The 25,200-nt window shown below is 37.5% G+C and overlaps 1 protein-coding gene, 1 long non-coding RNA gene and 1 other non-coding gene across 9 annotated transcripts in view; 1 reads left to right on the forward strand and 2 right to left on the reverse strand.

Annotated features, from left to right (window-relative positions):
- Nucleotides 1-25,200, reverse strand: part of TTC28 (tetratricopeptide repeat domain 28) — a 609,616-nt gene that overhangs the window by 526,553 nt on the left and 57,863 nt on the right. The gene's annotated exons all lie outside the window — the stretch shown is intronic.
- Nucleotides 10,743-10,907, forward strand: LOC146396633 (U1 spliceosomal RNA). The gene has a single exon (XR_014828628.1). It is a non-coding gene; the product is annotated as a U1 spliceosomal RNA (small nuclear RNA).
- On the reverse strand, nucleotides 19,298-24,395 carry LOC146396634 (uncharacterized). Its single transcript, XR_014825894.1, has 2 exons — nucleotides 20,252-24,395; nucleotides 19,298-20,025 (listed from the first exon to the last, which is right to left on the reverse strand). It is a non-coding gene; the product is annotated as an uncharacterized LOC146396634 (long non-coding RNA).

The following is a 25,200-nucleotide window of genomic DNA, read 5'->3' on the forward strand; positions in this document are numbered from 1 at the left end:
AAGACAAATCTGATCTACAGTGAATAGTGAACAGGTCAGTGGTTGCCTTGGGTGAGGGCACACAAATGGACTGACTGGGAAGAGGCACAGGGAACTTTCTGGGATCATGGATGTGCTCTACATCTTGCCTGCACATTCAAGATCTGATAATACATATTTATATATTTATTCAATTCATTTAAGGGAATGCATTTTATCACACAAATTATACTTAAATAAAGTGATTTTTTAAGACAGATCTCTCTTTCTCTTTCCCCCTCTTGACTGTGTGTATGTGTGTCCCATGCACAGGTGGAGCATGGGCAGTTATGTTACAACCTTCCATGGCTGTGCTGTATGTAACTGGAATTGCCAAATAAGTATCCCCTGCACAAATGCAGCCAAAGATTCATGTAATCACCAATCATCCTCCTATACATAAGATGAATGAATGAATGTGAAATAGTAAAAGCCTCTACACTTAATTCATTTTAAGTGAATCCATCATTAATAAATGATGCAAAACTACACTCATGATTCTCATCTCTGTCTTATAAAGTATGCGAAACATTTTATGCCTCTCATACTAAGTGTCCTATCTGTTGTCTTTCTTTTTTATTTATTTATTTATTTACTTATTTATTTATTTTTTGTCTTTTTGCCTTTTCTTGAGCCATTCCTGCGGCATATGGAGGTTCCCAGGGTAGGGGTCCAATCAGAGCTGTAGCCACTGAGCAAGGCCAGGGATCGAACCAGAAACCTCATGGTTCCTAGTCAGATTCGTTAACCACTGAGCCACGACAGGAACTCCTCTGTTGTCTTTCTACTCCCAGTCTACGGATCTAGTATCCTGAGTCACAACTTTACACTGCAACCAAATCCAAGAAGCTATCAGTTTTTATTGAACATCTGTGGACTGTTGTGAAAATTTTACACATTGTAATATGGCTTAATTCCTTCCATAGTCAGATTCTTTTTTTTGTCTTTTTAGGGCCACACCAGTGGCATATAGAGCTTCCCAGGCTAGGGGTCAAATCGAAGCTGTAGCCACCAGCCTACACCACAGCCACGTGGGATCCAAGCTGCATCTGCGACTCAGACTCTCATGATATAATGCAGTGTTCTTAAGGACATTTTTTTCTGGCCATACCCACAGCATATGGTAATTCCCTGGCCAGGGATCAAATCTGCATCATAGCAACAATCCTAGCTGCTGCAGTGATAATGCCAGATCCTTAACCCACTGCACCACAAGAGAACTCCTTAAGGATATTTTTTTTCCTTCTTTTTTGACTACTCCACAGCATTTGGAGTTCCCCAGGCCAGGGATCAGATCTGAGCTGCAGTTGCCACCTACACTGAAGATGTGGCAACACTGGATCCATAAGCCCACTGTGCCAGGCCAGGAATCAACCTGCGTCCCAGTGCTCCAGAGATGCCACCAATCTCCTTGCACCACAGCAGGAACTCCCTTAAGGACATTTTAACGCTGAGGCATGTTAAAGAAAAGTATCATAAAACAATTCCAGAGATATGTATCACTTAACTCTCACTAGACCCCCAAAAACAAATTAAACTGCAAATTCAGAGTTTACGCATTTTCTACCCACCTATTAAATCCTTATCTTAGGCAAAGATTGAAAATCTTGCCATCACAATAAGCTTAATACAGACCATTCTCTAAAAATATACATTTAAAATCAGCTAACAGTTTGAAATATTTAATTTTTAGGAGTTCCCGTTGTGGCTCAGCCATAACGAACCCGACTAGTATCCATGAGGACATGGGGTCGATCCCCATCCTCACTCAGTGGGTTTAGGATCCAGCGTTACTGTAAGCTGTGGTATAGGTCACAGATGCAACTCAGACCTGGTATTGCTGTGGCTGTGGTGAAGACCAGCAGCTGTAGCTCTGATTCAACCTTTAGCCTGGGAATTTCCATACGCCATGGGTGCAGCCCTGAAAAAAAAAAAAACAAAAATAAATAAATAAAAATAAATAAATAAAATAAAATATTTAATTTTTAGCCAGTGTTTAAGTGAAGATACCTTTAATCATTTTTAATACTACAATAACTTCATCAAGAATATCATAAATGAAAATTGTAGATCTCTAATCTATTTTTAATCACTCAATACTGTTGCTCTCTTTTGGAATTCTTTTATGTCACATAATTCTAATGTAGTGGGGTTTTTTTTATTATTACCTAAATATTATCAGTCAAAAGACAAGAGCTTTAGCAAGTGACATTTTATTTTTCCCCCCACATCAGTACCCATGTCCTTGATATCAATCTACAGAGGTTGAGAAGTGCAGCTAATGGTCCTCTCAGGGATCCAGCATAACCATGGATCATCTTGGAAGGACAAGGCTGCCCCAAAGCAAATCTGGGAATTGAACTCTGCTCTGGAGCAGAGAAGAGGCTGACTCTAGCATAAACATTTAATAAATTTGGCCATGTGCCTTTGGTCTTCAGTCCCCAACCAAAATGTTTTCCTAGAAAACTAACCAGAGGCATCTAAAGCTATACTGGGCATCTCAGACCTATTCTTCTATGGAGGAGTATTCTGGGGGCTCTACCTAATGAGACAGATCTTATAAACAGATACCTGTTGAAACGTGTATTTAGTATTATATTGTTGCTATACTCAATGTTTAAGCATTTACAATCTAATCTACTTCTACTAGATCAATAAAAATTACTGAGGATGGGAGTTTCCGTCGTAGCTCAGTGGTAATAAATCTGACTAGTATCCATGAGGATGCAAGTTCCATCCCTGGCCTTGCTCAGTGTGTTAAGGATCTGGCATTGCCGTGAGCTGTAGTGTAGGTTGCAGACACAGCCTGGATCCTGCGTAGCTATGGCTGTGGCACAAGCTGGCAGCTACAGCTCCAACTCGACCCCTAGAGTGGGAACTTTCATATGCTTCAGGTGTAGCCCTAAAAAAAAAAGAAAAGAAAAGAAAATTACTGAAGAGATGAAATCAACCAACAATGCTTGCACTGGTCTACAAATCATATATATTCCAATGCAAAAAAACTAAAGTAGAAACAAATGTGTTTGTGTATTATTTTGGGATGAAGGTCCTGGGGGGGAAGTGATCAATGGCCTTCATCAGGCTCTCAAAGAAGATAGTCTTGATGAACCCTCCCCATCAAAGGTAAAGATCTCTACTATAGTCAATGAGGCTCATCCATATATAGAACAATACTCTAGTATGATACTTAATAATAATCTACATCAGAGAACAACTATTACTCACTTTAGCTGGGAAGACAAGAAAAACAGCATACCTGGCTATGCTCTGTTTTCAGAAAAAAAAAATTAAGAACAATTTTAATATATCAAAGTTTCCATAAAAAATTAAATTGCTCCAAAAAGTACCAAAGAGGACACGTTACGATACCTGGCAGGAATATTAAATAATTAATAAGACAGGGGGCTTTGGAGTGGTAAGTCCTGAAGTGCTTGAACACTATCAGAAGGAATTCCTTGATTACACATTTTGATATACTCTTAAAACACACTCATATATTCACATAATCTATCTTTCAAAGAACTGGATCTGATCCAAGAGTTACCAAATGAAAAGCAGCTATAATGGAATCTGCAAATCCCAGCCAACTTCTAGAAATGCCATAAGAATATAAAAATAGCTTTTCACTAACTACTTACTAATTTCAAATTTTGTTTTGAGATTACATCTCACAGATCATGACTAAGAATGACTGATTCAGAGCTGGAAAGTATATTTACTATTAAAAATGGAAAAATTTAGAAACACTTAAATCATTTAAAAAAGAGATAAGATTTCTCCTGCTATATAATAAAGTGATTAATTAATATAACTGGGATAATATTTTGGATTTTCTCTTATTGGCAAATTTCTCCTTCTGTACTGTGGTTCTAGTCAACAGGCTGGGACAAATACTACTTTTGAAAAGAAAGAGCTATGAAATAAAGGACTTTCCAAACATTAGGAGGAAAGAGAAAGCTCACCCCTTCCTCTCCTAGGATGTAAACAAGAGAAAAATCACAAGTACTGGGAGGCCTTTGCCTAGCTCCCCACATTAAGCCCTAAGAGAAGACCGTCATACAGGATAGTCTTGAGGCAATATGGTCTGCAAGGAGGAAAAACAGCCTTAGCAGAAGAAGGCCAGCAAGTAATTGAGTCTGAGGCAATACTCCTGACTCCTCTTAGCCTACATAGAGAGAGGTGATCCAAAAGTTTCATATGCTCTAGGAATATCACTCCCAAAGGGCAGAAAAACCATCTAAGCAGTCATAGCAGTCCAGGACAAGACTGGAGAAACCACTCACAGCACATACCAATGACTGGTATACAATTCTAAGATACTCTCTCTCTACCACCATCACAAAATCACCTAAGACCACCCTCCACACCACTTAAACAGCATGCTGAGGCACAACAGGGATAAGAGTATGGGGGATTATCTGAAAGACTGAGCACATACCTAAGAGAAGCTGAATTACCTAATTAAACAGATGTTAACTGGCAACTTTAAGCTCATACTCTGCCCCTTCCTTGCCTACCACTATACAAATGGGTAAGATGCCTGTGAGAAAGATTAGAGCCATCACAAAAAATAAAGAAGCTCTTGTTTTCCTTGCACATTTGCATGTAGGATTAGAAAGGTTTTAACCCTTCTACACCAACTGTGCTTACTAATTTTGATTTTTTTTCACTTTTTAATTTCATTTTTCTTTGTTTTCATTTCATAAAAATAAATCAAGTTTCAAAAATATCATCATGAATATCCTCAGACAAGACACTACATCCATGAAAAAAGACAGGGTGGTTTAAGAGAGAGAGAGAGAGAAGTTCCAGAAATGGTATAGTAGAAACAAAAAGCTCAATGAAAAGAACTGGAAGGTAGGAGTTCCTACCATGGTGCAGTGGGTTAAGAATCCAACTATAAAGGCTAGGGTCACTCCAGAGGTGTAGGTTTGATTCCCAGCCTGGTATAGTGGGTTAAAGGATGTGGCATTGCCACAGCTGCAGGGTGGTTCAGATTCAATCCCTGGCCCAGGAACTTCCATATGCCATGGGTGTGGCCATAAAATTTAAAAAGAAAAATAAAAGGATTGGAAAATAAAATAGAAAATATCCTACAAAGCAGAGCAAAAAGATAAAATCACAGAAATAGAAAAGACAAGAAGACTAGAAAGTCAGCCTAGGAAGTCCACTATTTGTAAAACAGAAGTACTAGAAAGATAATATTTTAAACAATTGTAAATGGGTCTAAATCAACAATAAAGAAAACAGAATTGATAACATGAGCTTCCATGAAAGAGATCATCAGAGACTTAATATAGTACACTTAAAATGAAATATACCATCAAGAAATTTCATAGTTTCCATTAAGAACCTATGAATAAGGAAAAAAACTTTAAACTTCCAAAATGGAAAAACAGGTTTCATACAAGGATAAGGATTCAGAATGTCTTCAGACAGAGAAAGACTGGTAGAAGGGCAACCAGGCAGAAGGCAATCAGAATCTGAAGAAAATTATTTCTAACCTAGTATTCTATAACCAGTCAAAATATCACAAGCATAAGGCAGAGGAAAAAGGTATTTTTCAGACTTGCAATATTTTGAATAATTTACCTCCTATTCATTCTTAGGAAGCTGCTAAAGAAAGTACACCACCAAAACAAGGAAATGAATAAAGAATAAACATATGGGATTGGGAACCAGGATTCAACACAAGCTATCAGCAAAGGGAATTTTCAGACTGACAAGGAAGGGAGACTCCAATGTGCAAATTGTGTATGTGGAGAAAAACAAGTCCTAACTGAAGCAAGCCATACCTCAAGAAGATGAAAAAATGTCATCAAGAAGGTGACCAAACATTTGGTGTGTCTGAAGTGAAATTAAAGGAGATTTAGAGAATTTGGAAATATTTGGGAAATAATTAGTGATAAATTCAGAAAAAAACTGGGGGTACAATTATTATAAACTTAAAAGAAAAAGTTTTACAAGAAAGAAAGCATAATCACAGTAAACCAAATGATTCAGCTGTGAATGGCATTTTCAGGGTAACACTAACATAATCAATTCTAACCAACACAAATTTACGATATAACTACAATGGAAGAATAGAAGTACAAGAACTGTGGATTTGTGCCAGAAAAGGAGAAAAGAGTTAAATCCTCATCTTTCACTTTAGGAAGACAATAGATAATACTTTAAAATTAAGAAATAACAGCAAAAGTGGTGATTGTTGTTCAACAGTGTGAGTGTATTTAATGCCACTGAACTTAAACACTTAAAAAGGTTAAAATGGTAAATTGTGTATTTACCACAATAAAAAACAAAAAAAGGTAAAAGCCAAAGCATATGGAAGGTAAATTACAAAGTAAACTGCCAAGAGTTAAACTATTGCCTCTAAAGATCAAGGAAGTTAGGTAGTTGGGGGAGGGTAAGGAGAGCCAAGGCATTGCAGAGGAATATAGGAATTCCTTGAGCCTTTAAAAGAGTTGTATGGATAACTTTGATGAAAATGAAAACTAAATTTAAAAAACTCATCAAGGGGAGTTCCCGTCGTGGTGCAGTGGTTAATGAATCCAACTAGGAACCATGAGGTTGCGGGTTCGGTCCCTGCCCTTGCTCAGTGGGTTAACGATCCGGCGTTGCCGTGAGCTGTGGTGTAGGTCGCAGACGCGGCTCGGATCCCGTGTTGCTGTGGCTCTGGCGTAGGCCGAGGGCTACAGCTCCAATTCGACCCCTAGCCTGGGAACCTCCATATGCTGCGGGAGCGGCCCAAGAAATAGCAAAAAGACAAAAAAAAAAAAAAAAAAAAAAAATACTCATCAAGGGAATTCCTGTTGTGGCTAAGTAGTTTAAGAATCTGACACAGTGTCAATGAGGATGCAGATTCAATCCCTGGCCTCACTTAGTGGGTTAAGGAACTGGTGTTGCCACAGGCTGTGACGCAGGTCACAAATGCAAGCTTGGATCTGGCATTGCTGTGGTGTGGTGTAGGCCTGCAGCTACAGCTCCAATTCAACCCCTGGCTGGGAAACTTCCATATGCTGCAGCTGCAACCATTAAAAAAAAAAAAATTAAATTAAATTAAAAATAAAATAAAAAACTAATCAGGAAATTTCAAAACTGGCATTTTTTTCCCTTGTCTGTGTGGTAAGATTCAGACTACTCTTTTCATTTGCTCTCTAATTAAGGTACGACATACAAAATGATGACATGAATGAGCATTTGAGGAAAACATATGTTCTGAATAGTTCTATACTCAAAAGAATATGTTTATGCCTATTACTCAAAGCAAAGTTATATGAGACTACATGCAATTTGGGGCAGTTGCCAAATTAAGCAAAATAAAATTGTGCAGAGCAAATCTCTGGTACCATCTCTTCTACCTGTCTGAAATTTCTATTTTATAACTGAAGCCCTAGATATCTACTCTAATTGAAAGAAACCATCTAGTAAACAAATTTAACATGAAATTATGTAAATATTCCCTTAGCAATTTAGATAACACAAAATCAAAATTTACAATAATTCAGAAAAGACACCTGACTCCATTTTACTTTTTTTGATAAATCTGCTATTAAATCCTAAAGTTATAAATTACTATGACTATAACTAATGTTATAAATTACTATGACTAAGTTATAAGTAAACTATGACATTTTGGGTCTTCAGTTTTCAGTTATCTATCTCATTCTAAAAGCACTGCAAAGACTGTTTTAAGAAGCTAAAGTCCCAGGGCTTCAAACTATATTCTCTCGGACTAAATGAAAATTAGCATTTATTTAAATAAATTTCCTCATTCTCTCATTGTTTGATTTTGCAATAGTGCTATTCCTCAAAAATAATTAAGAAAAATATATTTATATAAAATAAATTTTAATTTAATAATTTCATATAATCCCTTGAGAAAACTAATATACCTAGAAAGTTACCAAACAGGGCTATAGTAATGAATTAAGTAATAATCAGGAAACTACAAGAAATAAATAGGTAACATGTTTAGTTGTGAAAAGTCTAAATAACTACTATAAGTATTTAAGGAAATAATAATGAGCAATAACCAAACACATACATACATTTTGTAATTTCAACAGGTAGGAGCAGGATGCAATTAACAAATAGAATTCAATGGTTTTTATCTATAGGTATCACCACAAAAATATTTCTTCCTTTTGTTGCATGATTATTTTCCTATGCATCTATGCTACTTGGCAAAATTTTATTAGTAGACTGTGCATCATAAACTGATGTATGTGGTATCTCAAGTAACTGATATAAGGCCTAAAACAGAATTAAGGGCTTTATAAATATTTGAAAGAGTATATTATTTAGAATTCTTTAGTAAACACAATGTTTTTATCTCAAAATAATATTAAGTGGTTTCTTTTTTTAAAACAAAGAACTATCATGGAAATAATTTTTGTGGGCTATAAAGCAAATATTCATACCTATAATTAATACACATTTTTCTCAGCTAAGAACAGACAATTACTTTACAGGTTTTCAGATTTATCTTATCTGAATATATCAGGATGATTACCTGAGCAAGCTCTATCCAGTGTTAGGACTTAAAATGTCTTCAATATTTGCTACAACATTAAGGGGTAATGGGGAGAAGATCCCAGAAAATAGAGGAAAAATAATTGTTTCTTAGTACCACTAAGAAGATACAGTAGAATTAAAAAGTTCCATGCTTAAACACAGAGCAGCCTTAAAAATACACATAGACTATGCCTCACAGAGGAATGAACTAAATGATCCAAGATGTTGAAAATACTTTCATATTTCTTTCAAGGAAGACTGGGTTGGTGTCAACCCTATAAAACCCCTAACAGCTACAACTGTGTATTACTTAAGGAAGACTAAGGTGGGATGCCATCTAATCACTTTTTTAATATCAAAGTAGTAAATAAGCAAATGAGAAAAGGAGATTGAAACCCATGAAATGGCATATGCTAAATTTTAGGGCAGTACGTCATGACTAGAGAAGTAGTGAATCCAAAAAAATCCATTAAAAGTTTTACGTCTGAAAAATTGGAATGCATCTTTTTCACAAATTAAAGACAGATTGTAAAGAGAGGGTTAGAGTTGGAAAGTTGTCTGCTCATCAAATTAAAAACAAGAGCTCTATTCATAAAAAAATTTAAAAAAAACTTAAGTGGTCAAGACACATTCTTTGTTCTAAAGTTTTTTATACAACTAGGAGTGAGCATTCTACTTGTGATTCATAAAGAAAAATGACCAGTACAACAGGGACTCTTAGAGCACACAAGTACATTCCACGTGATATATAAGTAGCCATTTAAGATACCTTAGGAAAGAAGAAAACACACCCTTACTACTCGGGAAAGAGTGTGTTCACGTGACCAACAGCTGAACTTGATTAAAAAGAAATACCAGGTTAGGCTCTATGGTGGTTCTCCCAAAAGTTACATGACGACACAAATGAGAAATGCTACATTTCTCACAGCCTGTTGCTTAGTGATATCAGTGCCAGCTCCTTTAACCATTCTCGCAGTACAACCACATCTTCTCCCTTTCTTCTTCTACAGAATTTCAGTATTCTCATTTTACAAAATCATTATTTAAAAGGATGTGATGAGAGAATAGAGCAAGTATAAATAGTCAGTCTCACATAATTTTTTATTCATTTTCACTTTCACAAGCATGGTAAATACAAAACTGAACTTTGCTCACCAATAATTAACTAAAAGTTACAAATGTATACAAAAATAACTTCAAATAGATTAAATTCTGCTGGTACAGTAGAATTCCTGCCTTCTGAGAAGTGAAAGTTAAAATGCTGGATGTAAACAAATGTAACACATCTTTCTTTCTTAAAATTAACTGCGCAATACAGAAGAAGGTTAGTAAAGAATGCAGTACTGTGGAAACAACACAGTTTTATTGCACTGTGAACTAAAGAGTTACATTAAATACCCACAATTCCTTGTGAAAATCTCTTTGTTTTTCTGCTTGTCAGCATCTGCATTTTACAGCTGCCTCCAGCAGTATGAACCCTGTCTTATGGAAGTTTGGGAACTTAAAACATTAATATCCAGAAGCTTAAAAATCACAACATTAATAACTTATTCAGATGGGAGTAAAACAGTTGCAGCATTCTTAACTATAAGCTGAATAGAAAATAAAGACTGGAGATAACCATTTATAGAATATAATTTAAAAATATCTCTTTCAACTTGGCAAATGCATTTATTTATACCTGAGAAATTCCTTTAGGTTAAAAAAGCAGATGGGTTAATATAAGGTCTGAGGTATCATTTACCAAAAGGTTAGCATCTCAAGAAAATGCTTCCCAATCACTTATTCTTTCCTCTTAATAATAAAAATAAACATTTCTTTCTTCTGAGATAGATGCTAAATTCTATGCAGAAAGCAAAATTTCCAGTAATATTCCATTTCTTTCTCTCACTTAATAAGTGAGATTCCTTTTATTCCTCATCTATAGGCCAGCATAACAGCAGAAGCAGCTCCCCCCTCTCCTACCACCACCATCAGTCCTACTGATCTTTCAAAATATTCATTTCAAGGCAGCTCCAGCTTGTCCCCAAGAGCATTAATTCTGCAGGTTAACAGTATGAGTTCTCTAGCACCATTACCTGTTTCCTTTGCTCAACCCAGCTAGGTCTGATATAATGCCGATCTGTCTCCCCTTTTGAAAATATCTTGAATCTAGATCAATGTTGTCTAATAGAACTTTATGTGATAAAGAGAATATATCTGAGCTAATATCTACCTGGCAAGGGAAATACCACCAACAAGAAGGTGGTTTTCTCAAGGTGAGGCTTATCCATTTGCACACTGGATATGCTAACACCTACAATTTCTCCAAATGTGGGAAACTCAATTGCATAATCTGTGAGAGTGGGGGACTGTGTTCGTGCCGTCCCCTATTTTGTATTTAAAGATTAGTCTAGGAGTTCCCATTGTGGCTCAGCAGGTTAAGAATCCAACTAGTATTCACGAGGATACGGGTTCCATCCTTGGTCTCACTCAGTCCCCAGCCTCACTCAGTGGGTTAAGGATTTGGCATTGCCACAAACTGTGGCATAAGTCACAGATGCAGCCCCTAGCCTGGCAACTTCTGTATGCAGTGGGGGCAGCACTAAAAAAAAAGAATATATCTGAACTAATAATATGGTAGCTACTAATCACATGTGGCTATTTAACACTTGAACTGTAGCTAGTGTAACAGAGAAATTGATTTTTTATATATTTTATTGTAATTAACTTGAGTTTTTTTTATTAAAGTATAGTTGACACAATATTAATTTCAGGTGTATAACATAGTGATTTGATATTTATGCACATTACATATTGATCACCACAATAAGTCTAGTTACCATCTATCACCAGTTACTACAGTATGACTGCCCATATTCCCTCCATTGTACAAAACATCCCCATGACATTTATTCTATAACTGGAAGCTGTACTCTTGATCCTCTTCACCTGTTTTGCTCAATGCTCCAGGCCCCTACCCTCTGGTGACCACCAGTTTGTTCTCTGTATGTATGAGTCTGCTTTTTTTTTTTTTTTTTGCTTTTTTTGCTTTTTTTGCTTTTTAGGGTCACACCCGTGTCTTAAGGAAGTTCCCAGGCTAGGGGTGGAATCGGAGCTACAGCTGCTGGCCTATACCACAGCCCCAGCAACGAGGGATTCAAGCCACATCTGCACCCTATACCACAGCTCACAGCCATGCCAGATCCAACCCACTGAGCAAGGCAAGGGATCAAACCCTCATCTTCATGGATGCTAGTCGGGCTTGTTACTGCTGAGCCACAATGGGAACTTCTATGAGCCTGTTTCTGTTGGATTTCTTTGTTCATTTGTTTTGTTTTTTAGATTCCACATATCAGTGAAATCATAAAGTATTTATCTTTCTCTGTCTGACTTATCTCACTTAGCATAACTTCCTCAAGGTCCATCCATTGTTGTCCCATGTGGCAAGATTTTATTCATTTTATGACTGAGTAATATTCCATTGCATAAATATACCATATTTTCTTTATCCATCTATTGATGGACACTTGAGCTGCTTCCAAATCTTGGCTATTGCAAATAATGCTTCAATCAACATATGGGTCCATATATATCCTTTCAAATTATTGTTTCCATTTCCTATAGATAAATACCCAGAAGTGAAACTGATGGATCATGTGGTAGTTCTATTTTCAATTTTTTTTTTTTTTTTTCCTATTTCTTTGGGCCGCTCCCGCGGCATATGGAGGTTCCCAGGCTGGGGGTTGAATCGGAGCTGTAGCCGCCGGCCTACGCCAGAGCCACAGCAACGAGGGATCCGAGCCGCGTCTGAAACCTACACGACAGCTCATGGCAACGCCGGATCGTTAACCCACTGAGCAAGGGCAGGGACCGAACCCGCGACCTCATGGTTCCTAGTTGGATTCGTTAACCACTGCACCACGACGGGAACGCCTCTATTTTAAATTTTTTGAGGAACCTGTATACTGTTTTCCATGATGACTGCACCAATTTACATTCCTATCAACAGTGCAGGAGGGTTTCCTTTTCTTCAATCCTCACCAATACCAGTTGTTACCTTTTTGATGACAGTCATTCTGACAAATGTGAGGTATTAACTCACTGTGGTTTTGATTTGCATTTCCCTAGGGATTAGTGATATGGATCATCTTTTCATGTTTTCTGTTGACCATGTGTATATCTTCTTTGGGAAAATATCAACTCAGGTCCTCTATTTCTTAATTGGTTATTTAAGTTTTGATATTGAGTTATCTGAGTTCTTTATGTACTTTGGGTACTTTATGTATTTAACCCCTTATCAGATATATCATTTATAAAATACAGTTGACCCTTGAACAACACAGGTTTGAACTCCGCAGATCCGCTAATGCGCAGACTATTTTCAATATGTACTATAGTACTACACAATCCATGGTTGGGTGAATTTGCCAATGCAAAACTGAGGATAGGGAACACTAACTATAAAGTTATATACATGGATTTTTTGACTGAGGGGGCGGTCAGTGCCCTTAACCCCCACATTAGAGGACCAATTTTATCTTCTCCCACTCAGTAGGGTGCCTTTTCATTTTGTTGATGGTTTGTTTCCTTTGTTGTGCAGAAGCTTTTTAGTTTGATATAGTCCCATTTGTTTATTTTTGTCCTTCTTGCCTTTGCTTTTGGCATTAAATCCAAAAAATCACCAAGAGCAATGTCAAGGAGCTTACTGCCTACATTTTCTTCTAGGAGTTTTATGGTTTCAGGTCTTACATTTAAATCTTTAATCGGGAGTTCCCATTGTGGCGCAGTGGTTATCGAATCCAACTAGGAACCATGAGGTTGTGGGTTCGATCCCTGGCCTTGCTCAGTGGGTTAAGGACCCGGCGTTGCCGTGAGCTGTGGTGTTGGTCACAGACAAGGCTCGGATCCCGCATTGCTGTGGCTCTGGTGTAGGCTGGTGGCTACAGCTCTGATTCGACCCCTAGCCTGGGAACCTCCATATGCCGAGGGAGCAGCCCTAGAAAAGGCAAAAAAAAGACGAAAATAAAATAAAATAAAATAAATCTTTAATCGATTTTGAGTTGATTTCTGTGGATGGTATAAGAATGTGGTCCAGTTTCATTCTTTTCGAGGTAACTGACACCATTTATTGAAGAGACTGTCCTTTCCTCCTTGGCCCCTTTGTCATTAATTGACCACATAAGCATGGGTCTATTTCTGGGTTCTATCTGGATTCTGTTCCATTGATCTGTCTGTTTTGTGCCACTGCCATACTTTGGATTAATTTAGCTTTGTGGTACAGTTTGAAATCAGGAAGAGTGATACCTCCAGCTTTGTTCTTCTTTCTTTAGATTGCTTTGACTATTTAGGGTTTTTTGGTTCTATACAAATTTTAGAATTACTTATTTCAGTTCTTTGAAAAAAATGCCATTGATATCTTAATAGGTTCTGCTTTGAATCTACAGAATGCTATGGGTTGTATGTACATTTTAAAAATATTAATTCTAATAAGCATGGTATATCTTTTTTTTCTCATTTATTCATGACGTCTTTAGTTTCTTTCATCTATGTCTTCTCTTTTTCAGGGTACAGGTCTTTCACCTTCTTGGTTAAACTTATTCCTAGGTATTTTATTCATTTTGATTTGATTATAAATGGGACTATCTTAATTTCTCTGATAGTTCATTATTAATCTATAGAAACACAATAGATTTCTGTATTTTGATTTTGTACTCTGCAACATTACTGAATTCATTTATTAGTTTTAATAGTCTTTCTGTGGAGCCCTTCAGGTTTATATAGAGTATCACATCATCTGCAAATAGTGACAGTTTTACTTCATTTCCAATTTGGTTGCCTTTTATCTCTTTTTCATGTCTGACTGCTGTGGCTAGGACTTCCAATACTGTGTTGAATAGAAGTGGCAAGAGTATCCTGTCTTGTTCCTGATCTCTGATAAAAAGCCTTAAGCTTTTCACCAGCAAGTATTATGTTAGCTGTGAGTTTGTCATATGTGCCTTTATTACATTAAGGTGTGTTCTCTTTATGCTCACTTTGTTAACAGTTTTTATCATAAATGGATGTTGAATTTTGTCAAAGGCTTTTCCCACATCTACAGAGATGATATGATGTTTTTCATTTCCTTTTAAAATTTTATTTATTTATTTTTATTGAACTATAGTCAATTTACAATACTGTGTTAGTTTCAGGTGTACAGCACAATAATTCGGGTTTTTTGTAGAATATATTCCTTTATAAGTTATTACAAGATATTGGGTATAATTCTCTGTGCAATACATAAATCCTTGTTGCTTATCTATTTTATGTAGAGCAGTTTGTATCTATTAATCTCATACTTCTAAGTTGTCTCTCTCTCTTACCTTTGGTAACCATAAGTTTGTTTCCTACATCTGTCTTTTTCTGTTTTGTATATATAATCATCTGCATTATTTTTCAGATTCCATATATAAGTGATATCATACAGTATTTTAAACTTTATAAAGCATAATATTCTCTAAGTTCATCCATGTTGCTCCAAATGGCAATATTTGGTTCTTTCATGGTTGAAAATATTCCATTATATTTACATATATATACATGTGTACAAATATAATGGAATATTATATATTTATTATTATTATGTTTTTTGTTTGTTTTTTTAGGGCCACACCTGTGACATGTGGAAGTTCCCAGTCTAGGGGTTGAATTGGAGCTGCAGCTTTTGGCCTATGCCACAGCCACAGCAACACCAGATCCGAGCCACATCTGCAACCTACACCACAGCTCACAGCAATGCCAGATCCTTTAACCCACTGGGAAAGGCCAGGGATCAAACCTGCATCCTCATGGATACTAGTCGAGTTCTTGACCCACAGAGCCACAGTAGGAACTCCTCTATATATTATTGATTCAACTTCATTACTAATAATCAGTCTGTTCAGATTTCCTCCTGATTAAGTCTTGGAAGACTGAATGTTTCTGGGAATTGATCCATTTCTCTTAGGGTGTCCAGTCTGTTCGGACATAGTTGTTCAGAATAATCTCTTAAGGTCCTTGATATTTCTGTGGTGTTGGTTATAACTTCTCTTTCATTTCTGATTTTTTTTTTTTTGTCTTTTTTTTAGGGCCACAGAACAAAGGGAATTTTCACCCACTCACAGGTTCTTCTCTAGGGACCTTATCTGGTGCTGGGGAGAAAATATGGGGACATTGTGAGAAACCAGAGGCCTCCCTATGGTACAGGCCCAGGAAAAGGAAGCAGCATCTGCTTCAGGGAAAGCCTGAAGCCCCATCCAAATTTTTCTCCCCTGAAAGCCATAAGCTGAATAAAGCTGGGAGAGGGAATCAGAAGAAGACCTGAGGAAGAGGAAGAGACAGAAAATTTCTAGGTCCAGACCATTTCCTACCTCTAAAGGGACCTGGGTCAGGAACACTAAGAAGGCCCCAACACAGCAACTGCCTAAGGCTAAAGCTGAACAAGGACAGCAGAAAATACTCCCTCCCTCGTCCCCAAAACCAAGTTAAAAGGCACTGAGGGAGTTCCCGTTGTGGCGCAGTAGAAATGAATCCAACTAGTAACCATGAGGTTGTGGGTTCAATCCCTGGCCTCGGTCAGTGGGTTAAAGATCTGGCATTGCTGTCAGCTGTGGTATAGGTCTCAGACGCAGCTCGGATCTGGTGCTGCTGTGGCTCTGGCATAGGCTGGTAGCTACAGCTCCAATGAGACCCCTAGCCTGGGAACCTCCATATGCCGTGGGTGTGGCCCTAAAAAGGGCAAAAGACAAAAAAAAAAAAAAAAAAAGACACTGAGTAATAAAGAATGGCAGATCTAATGCAGGGAGAAAGGTGAGAATGTGGAAAGAACCATCTCTGATGTGCAAGTACAAAGAGAAGCTGAGGGTGGATCAGACTTTGAGAAAAAGTCTGGTAAACTAGCCCTCACACTAAGCACAAGGTAACACTAGATGAATTTGAAGCCTGTGGTGGACTGAGGATAATAAAAGCAACAATACCCAAACTCAGCTGATCTTCTGACTAACTTGATACAACTCCTACAACAAAGGCCAAGCAAAAAAAGAGACATGACCATTTCTAGGCATAAATACTATTGACTTCAGTCTGCTATTCTACACAACATGTCTGCCTTCAACCAAAACATACAAGACACATACAGAAGCAAGAAGAGTAATAAACTGTCAAGAGACAACAAAATCAACAGAATCCACCCAGATATTAAACTAACACAAAGGGAATTTAAAATTACTTGATTAACATGTTAAAGACTAGTGAAAGGGGACTTTTTTAAAATGACAATAGTTGAAATGGAAAAGGCATAGCTTTATGTCTATCTCCCCAACAAGATTCTTAATTCCTTCAAAGAAGAAGCTAAGTTCATTTCTCTTTGCTTCCCTGGCGTCAAGTACAAATGCCAGCAGATCTGACATTAGCGCAATAGTACAAAAAATGACATATCTTCTTAAATTTGAAGACCTTCAACCACCATCAGCAGACAAGGTATTAGGTAAAACTCCATTCTATACCAGGGCTACAGGAAGTTTCCATTTTGGATGGACTTTTGCACGTTTACTCCTAACTTTACAAACTGACTGGGAATGCCTAGACCCAGGGTCTGTATGCTGTTACTGGGGCTCCTGAAAACCCGTTCATTCATATTTTGAAACTGCACTTTAGTTATTCTTCGCCAAAAACTAGAATCCGTAAGTAAATGATTTTTTAAAGTTAACATCTCAAAAATAATTTCTGAGATATATTTATACAATCTATCTCATGTTTTCAACTCCTAGAGAAAAAATATTAATTTTCCACTGAGCATCATCCTTAATTTACGTACATACTATGCCCAAGCCTTCTTAGCTCTCATTTCTCTTTTACCACCTAAAGAAAATAAAGTAGCATTGAAATATTTTGAATCAGCCCCTCCAACTCAACTCAAATATTCCAAAGTCCTAAAAGATAAAACTACCAGTCCCCTTTCTTCCAATCGCTAGTTTATCTAAACTAACTTGTTGTACACCCCTAGTGATACTTTCCCTGAAAGGCCAAGCAAAAAAAGGGACTGTTGAAATTAAATTCAATTTTATGATATCTATGGGGTTTTTGGTAAATTCCCACAATTACTGCTATTTGAATTATAAAAATAACAAAGAACTTGAAAAGATTCCTCTAACTTCTATCTGATTTCATGGGCATCTTCTAATTTCTAAATCTTCCAGGGGGCCTCAGCAATCCTTTCCATGAAAAATTCAGAACAAATTTGCAAGAACTCCCAAAATCTCCACAATGATGCAAAATATTTGTTTATGCAATGAAAGAGCAGGATTGATGAACCTTTACCAAAAAACTATAGAAACTGTGTTTTTTTTTAATTTTTCAATTAAAGGACATTTATAGAATGCTATCAGCAACTTCCACACCCACTTAAACTAAACCCACTACTTCCAGGAATGCTATTCAGAAAGAATCTTTTTTTTTTTTTTTTTTGTCTCACCCACGAATGTTGGAGTTCCCAGGTAAGAGATCAAACTCATGCCACAGTTTTGGCCTGTATCACAGCTGCAGCAACACCAGATCCTTAACCACTGTGCCACAAGGGAATTTCCACAAAGCATCTTTTGATAATACATACATTTTCCGTATCTTGATCATGCTCATGCTCAATGACAATTGACCCAATGATGAGTTATAATAGAGATTCCAAGATGTCACACTCTCTTTATTTCTGCATTGTTCATCATTCCTCCTCAGTCCCTTTGCTGCTATCTTCTTCTCAACCTCTGAATGATAGAGCACCTCCAGACTAAGTCCTTAGATCTCTTATCTTCTTTTATTTACCTATCTCCCCTTAGTAATTCTACAACCTTCCACATCTCATTTCAGAGCAAATCCATCCTTCCAGTTACTCAGGGAATCATCCTTGGCTTCCTCCAAACTGTCAGAAAATATTGTTGGCACTATTTCAAAATATATCCAGAATCTGATTACTTCTCACACCTCCACACTTCCACCATAATCTCTCTTTTTTTTTTTTAATTGTTATTTCCACCATAATCTCTTGCATAGATTACTACAACGGCTTCCTAAGGGGTCTCTGTGTTCTTATTCTTAGCCCTCACAGTCCAGTCTCAACACAGCAGCCAGAGTAATCCTCTTAAAAGGTAGGTTAGATTACTACTTCTCTGTCCACGTATCATGAATGAAAGCTAGAGTTCTTACAGTGGCTTACAATGACCTACAAGATCTGGTCCCCCTAATGTCCTATTACTTTCCCCTTTGCTCATTTCTTTCCATCCATAAAATTCCTTCTTCAGAAGCACCAGGTAACCCCCTGACTAAGGGCCTTTGCTTTAGAAGTTCCCTTTGGTTAGAGAGCTCTTACTCCAAATAACTTCACAGTTAACCTCCTCACTTACTAAACTCTTTGATCAAATATTATATTTCTCATAAAACCTATACCCACTCTCACCCCTCCCACCAGCACTAACTTTGTTTTTTTTTTCCCTACAGCACTTCTTTTTTTTTTTTTTTTTTTTTTTTTAGGGCCTTTTTTATGGAGGTTCCTAGGCTAGGGGTTGAATCAGAGGTGAGGCTGCCAGCCTATGCCATGCCACGGCAACCCCGGATCCTAGCTGTGTCTGCAACCTACACCATAGCTCACAGCATCCTTAACCCACGGAGCAAGGTCAGAGATCAAACCTGCGTCCTCATGGATGCTAGTCAGATTCGTTTCCGCTAAGCCAGGACCAGAACGCCCAGCACTTATCATTTTCTAATGTACCACCTATTTATTTTTTATTGTTTATTCCTCTCCTGTCCCATTAGAAAGCTCCATCTCATTTGATGACAAAAAAAAACTTTTTGTTTTGGTTCACAAATATATCCAAAGTGCCTACACACATAATAGATACCCAATCAACATCTGTTGAATGAAGAACCAAAACTCATAAGCCTGTTAGTGACTAAGGAATGATAACGAACCACAACTTCTAAGAGCCATGAGGCCTTATTCTTTTTTGTTCAATCTAGCCTAACAAATAGATTATAAAACTATTGGCCCTGCAAATAATGACGTCTTGCAAATTACTGCTTCATGTTGTTCCTAAGACAATAAAAACATGAATTTAATCCAAAAAGGACATTATCCCACTGCATATTTTTTATCTATATATAGTATTGAGAGCAAATTCACGGTGTGGCAGGTAAAACCAAGTTTAGAAGAACTGTAATGTTAGAAAGTAGAATTAAAAATTCAAAGATTCAAAGTGACTTTGAATTTCTGAAATGGTCCATTAAAAAAAAAAAAAAAAAAAGTGGGAGTTCCCATCACAGCTCAGTGGTTAACGAATCCGACTAGGAACTATGAGGTTGTGGGGTCGATCCCTGGCCTCTCTCTGTGGGTTAAAGATCCAGCGTTCCTATGAGCTGTGGTGTAGGTCGAAGATGCGGCTCAGATCTGGTGTTTCTGTGGCTCTGGCATAGGCCAGCAGCTACAGCTCCCATTAGACCCCTAGCCTGGGAACCTCCATATGCCACAGGTGTGGCCCTAGAAAAGAAAAAAGACAAAAAAAAAAAAAAAAGGTGATCCTGGAGTTCCCGTTGTAGCGCAGTGGTTAATGAATCCCACTAGGAACTATGAGGTTGCAGGTTCGATCCCCGGCCTTGATCAGTGGGTTAAGGATCCAGCGTTGCCGTGAGCTGTGGTGTAGGCCAGCAGCTACAGCTCCGATTCGACCCCTACCCTGGGAACCTCCATATGCGGTGGGAGCAGCTCAAGAAATGGCAAAAAGACAAAAAAAAAAAAAAAAAGTGATCTTTAGTAGGTAAAAGTATTCTTAATTATAAAAAGTATACAATTTTAAGTAAAATTCACATAAATCTCTGCTGTCTACAAATTGTTTTCAGAAAAACTCTTACTTGATCCTTACACTGATCCTGAGAGATATAGTATCATCAATCCCATTTTATTGATAGGGTAACCGAGGCTTACAGAAGTTAGATGAGTTAAAAAGGTATCTTATTAGTTAAGCAGATTGTTAGATTCAATTCTGGATCCATATATCTTTTTTAAATTTTGAAATAATCATAAATTCACAGGGAACCCTCCTGCACCGTTGGTGAGAATGTAAGCTGATACAACCACTATGGAGAACAGTATGGAGGTACCTTAGAAAACTATACATAGAACTAACATCTGCCCCAGCAATCCCACTCTTGGGCACATATCCAGGCAAAACTTCCCTTGGAAAAGACACATGTACCCACATGTTCACTGCAACACTATTCACAATAGCCAAATGGTCATCAACAGATGAGTGGATTAGGAAGATGTGGTGTATATATATACACAATGGAATACTACTCAGCCATAAAAAAGAACATGACAGGAACTGTCATGGCTGAGCAGGAACAAATCTGACTAGTATTCATGAGGACAAAGGTTCAATTCCTGGCTTCACTCAGTGGGTTAAGGATCCAGTGTTGCCATGAGCTGTGGTGTAGGTCACAGTCATGGACCTGCATTGCTTGTGGCTGTGGCAGCTACAGCTCCAATTGGACCCCTAGCCTGGGAACCCCCATATGCCGAGGGTGCAACCCTAAAAAAAAGACAAAAAGACCAAAAAAAAAAAAAAAAGAACAAAATAATGCCATTTGCAGCAACATGGATGGAACTAAAGACTCTCACATTAAGTGAAATAAGTCAGAAAGAAAAAGACAAATACCATATGATATCACTCATATTTGGAATCTAATATACAGTACAAACGAACCTTTCCACAGAAAAGAAAATCATGGACTTGTAGAATAGACTTGCAGTTCCCAAGGGGGAGGGGGAGGGAGTAGGATGGATTGGGAGCTTGGGGTTAATAAACGCAGACTATTGCCTTTGGAATGGATTAGCAATGAGATCCTGCTATGTAGCACTGGGAACTATGTCTAGTCACTTATGATGGGGCATAATAATATGAAAAAAAAGAATGTATATATGTATGTGTAACTGGGTCACCATGTTATGGCGCAGAAAATTGACAGAACACTGTAAACAAGCTATAACGGAAAAAAATAAAAATCATTATATAAAATTTAAAAATTAAAAAAATTAAAACACACAAAAAAAATCATAGATTCACAGGAAATTACAAAGATAGTACAGAGGACTCATGTGCCCTTTACCAGGTTTCCTCCAATGGTTACATCTTATATAAGTACATATAGTACGATATCAAATCCATGAATATACTTTTTATTATAGTACTTGAGAATGACAATGCACCACAATGATATAACTCAAATATTTTTTAAATTCAAGTGAAGATAATTTACATAAATTAAGCTAAGCAGTTGTATCTAGGTATACACATTTTGCTCTGACAGTTATAGAAGTATTACATCCCATTTGGGATATTTACACTTAATAACATAAACCATATAGCAGAAAGAGATTTGCAGACATAACTAATGGTAAAGGAGGGGAAAGTCTTTTCATTTATGTGACTGATTATTATGTTGCTATTGACCAGTTATAAAGACATCTCTGCTCTGGCTAGTCCACAAAAATTCCTCTTGAATCTTGCTAATGGCCATCCTTCAATTTCAAACCTAGTAGACTTCTTTTTCCTCTTCCCTTATATCCTCATGACAGTATTATCTACAATTAACTGCCTAATTCTTAAGGAAACTTTTTCCTTCTTTGGCTTTCAGGACACTGAACTCCCACAACTCTCCTTTTTTTGTTGTCTATAATCTATCACCTTTTATCAAAAACCTCGAGACCCAGGATTCCCCTTGTGGTGCAGCGGTAACAAAAACCTCAGACCCGGAATTCCCCTTGTGGTTCAGTGGTAACAAACCCAACTGGTATCCATGAGGATGGGGGTTCAATCCCTGGCCCTGCTCAATGGGTTAAAGGATCTAGCGTTGCCATGAGCTGTGGTGTAAGTCACAGTCACAGCTCAGATCTGGCATTGCTATGGCTGTGGTGTAGGTCAGCAGCTGCCCCTCCAATTCAACCCTTAGCCCTGGAACTTCCATATGCCACAGGTTCAGCCCTAAAATAAAACAAAAAACAAAACAAAACAAAAACACCACCTCAGACCCCTTTCACAAAGTACAAGTAAGAATCACAATCCCATTTGGGACACAGCAGTTTTCCTAGGTCAAAAATCTCATTGGCCATTGTCTGGAAAACAACATCCACTGTTCCTCTGTTTGGGAAAAGCATCTTAAGACCTTATTTGGAAACCAGCAATTTCAGTTCATGAGCCATTCTACCTATCCTGGACTTGAGCTGCAATAGCCCCCAGCTAACCAAACTCGGGCTGGCCCCCATCATCTTGAATCAGTTCTTTCCAATCCTGTTACTGTTGGTCCTGAAGTCTGTTTTTTATAAACGGACAAGACTACTTGGTGTGTCTTGTCTGAGGTCAGCAACCAAAGACCCGAGTCCTGAGCTTTTACCCTACAGGGCTTGTCCCCATACTTATGTACAGATGTATAGTTATACTACCCCTTAAATTCTGTTAGTATGTTATGCTGTTTCACCTTACACCTTAAACCTCTAGAATTTAGCACTGTCAGTGAATTTAATAAAAATAGTGTTGATAAAAATAGTATTAAACCCATAAAAACAAAATAAAACAAAAAAAAAAAATCCACTGTTCTAAGGCTCCTCTGTATTTCCCAGAAACCCCTCCCTATATCAATCCAGGTTAGATTTTGCTAGTGAAAGGAAAGCATGTGAGATCTGGAAAGAATAAAAGTTAATACATTACTCTTTGGAGGTGGCTGGAAGTAGACATTAGATTCATAGTAGCTTTTGGGCAAATGTTTGAGAATCACCTGCTTTACTGCCGCAGCCCAAGGCACATGACAGCAGCATTCTCAAAGATGCTTGATGATTGCCACAGTTTCCCAATCAGTTTTTGAGAACTCTGGAAGTATTCAGTGTTTGCTTCCCTGACCTTCCTGAAAAAGCCTCCCTGTCTTTCCAAAGTAACTTCCCTGACATCCACTCCCCCAACTCTTCTAATACACATGCAAGCCCTAATTCCCAGATTGAAACTCTTATTTCTAAAATAAATGCCTTTATTTGCCTTATCAATTCCAAGTTGCTAACAACCATAATGACATAGATTAGGTATACACATACACATATTTATGTATCAGTAGATATTTAGATAGATAAAAATTATTAATTTTACATACAGAAAAGGAGACATTTACATCTCCATTAAATACTTGGGAAGGATGCAAAACAACCTCGTAACAGCAGTTGCCTTTGGAGAGGGAAACTAGATATACAGAGCACAGGAATGAAAGGAAAACTTATTTTTTACCATATATTCTATTGGACCTTCTTGAATTCCACTCTATAAGCATGTATTATCTATTCAAAAAATGAAGTAACTCTTTAAGTTATATACCCTCACAACTACTGTTTTATGCCCCTAAGGGTCCCACAGACCCATAAGTTTTTTCCTGTCTATGGACTAGTTTTATTGTTCAAACTTCTGAGCTGTAAAGGGATAGAATGGAGTAGGGAGGGAAAGAATGACTTCTCAGGAATGAGGTTTTATACTCATAGAGGAAAGATCAGCTACAGAGCTAATGGTTAATGCTTCTCAAGCTTGGAAGAAGACATTTTCTCATTCATTCACATTCATTCACTGGTATGTTTAACAACCACTCTTGAAAGACACTAAGACAAAAATAAGAAGTCCCCGGGCTATAATTACGGCACAGATAAAGTGCTGAAAATTGTGATGAGAGACATCTATGCTGTACCTAAAACTTTAAAGACAATACAAGTTTTAGAGACCATTTAGTCTCCAGCATTAATTTTTTTTAAGGCCACACCCACAGCATATGGAGATTCCCAGGCTAGGGGTCAAATTGGAGCTGTTGCCACAGCTACAGCAACACCAGATCCAAGCCACGTCTGGGACCTACACCACAGCTCATGGCAACACCAGATCCTTAATCATTGAGCAGCGAGGCCAAGGATCAAACCTGCATCCTCATGGATACTAGTTAAATTCGTTTCCACTGAGCCAGTACAACAGGAACTCCCTAGTCTCCAGCATTATTGTTTAATTGCTAATAAACTAATCTTATCTCTCATTCCCAAGAAGAATTACTAGTATGAGACTGATAATTCTAACATTTAGTAAACCCTGAAAGTAGGAGACTAGTCAGAAGTATAATTTGGGAATTTCAATAAATTGAGGATTCTGATCAGGGATTATATAAATTAGCATGGTTTACTAGACCTTTTTACCTAAAATACACACTCTGGAGAACCGAGTTCAAGAAGCATTAGAATATTTTCCCTAATTTCTAGTACCTAAGCCATTACCAACTGGTAATACTTCTCTCCCAGAGAATTCAGAGTTTCTGCATGACTTTTAAAAGAGAATAGGGTTGGGTTTTTTTTTTTTTTTTAAGTTATTTTTCAATTCTTGTAAATCATAATGGGGGTGGTTAAAATGTTCCTTAAACTTATCTGTCAATGAGCCCCAAACAACTAAATTAATCATTGTAGTGAGAAGTCTTATTCTAGAGCTTCAAGTAATTTTAAAAGCATTTCCTCATGGTTGTTTTTTATTTGTTTGTTTTGTTGTTGTTGTTGTTGTCTTTTTAGGGCTACATCCACGGCGTATGGAGGTTCCCAGGCTAGGGGCTGAATCCAAG

Source organism: Sus scrofa, chromosome 14 (genome assembly GCF_054392235.1).
Source record: "Sus scrofa isolate SSC_HxYL_T2T_F1_AM1 chromosome 14, Sscrofa_HxYL_maternal_Yorkshire_Landrace_v2.0, whole genome shotgun sequence".
Taxonomy (NCBI): domain Eukaryota; kingdom Metazoa; phylum Chordata; class Mammalia; order Artiodactyla; family Suidae; genus Sus; species Sus scrofa.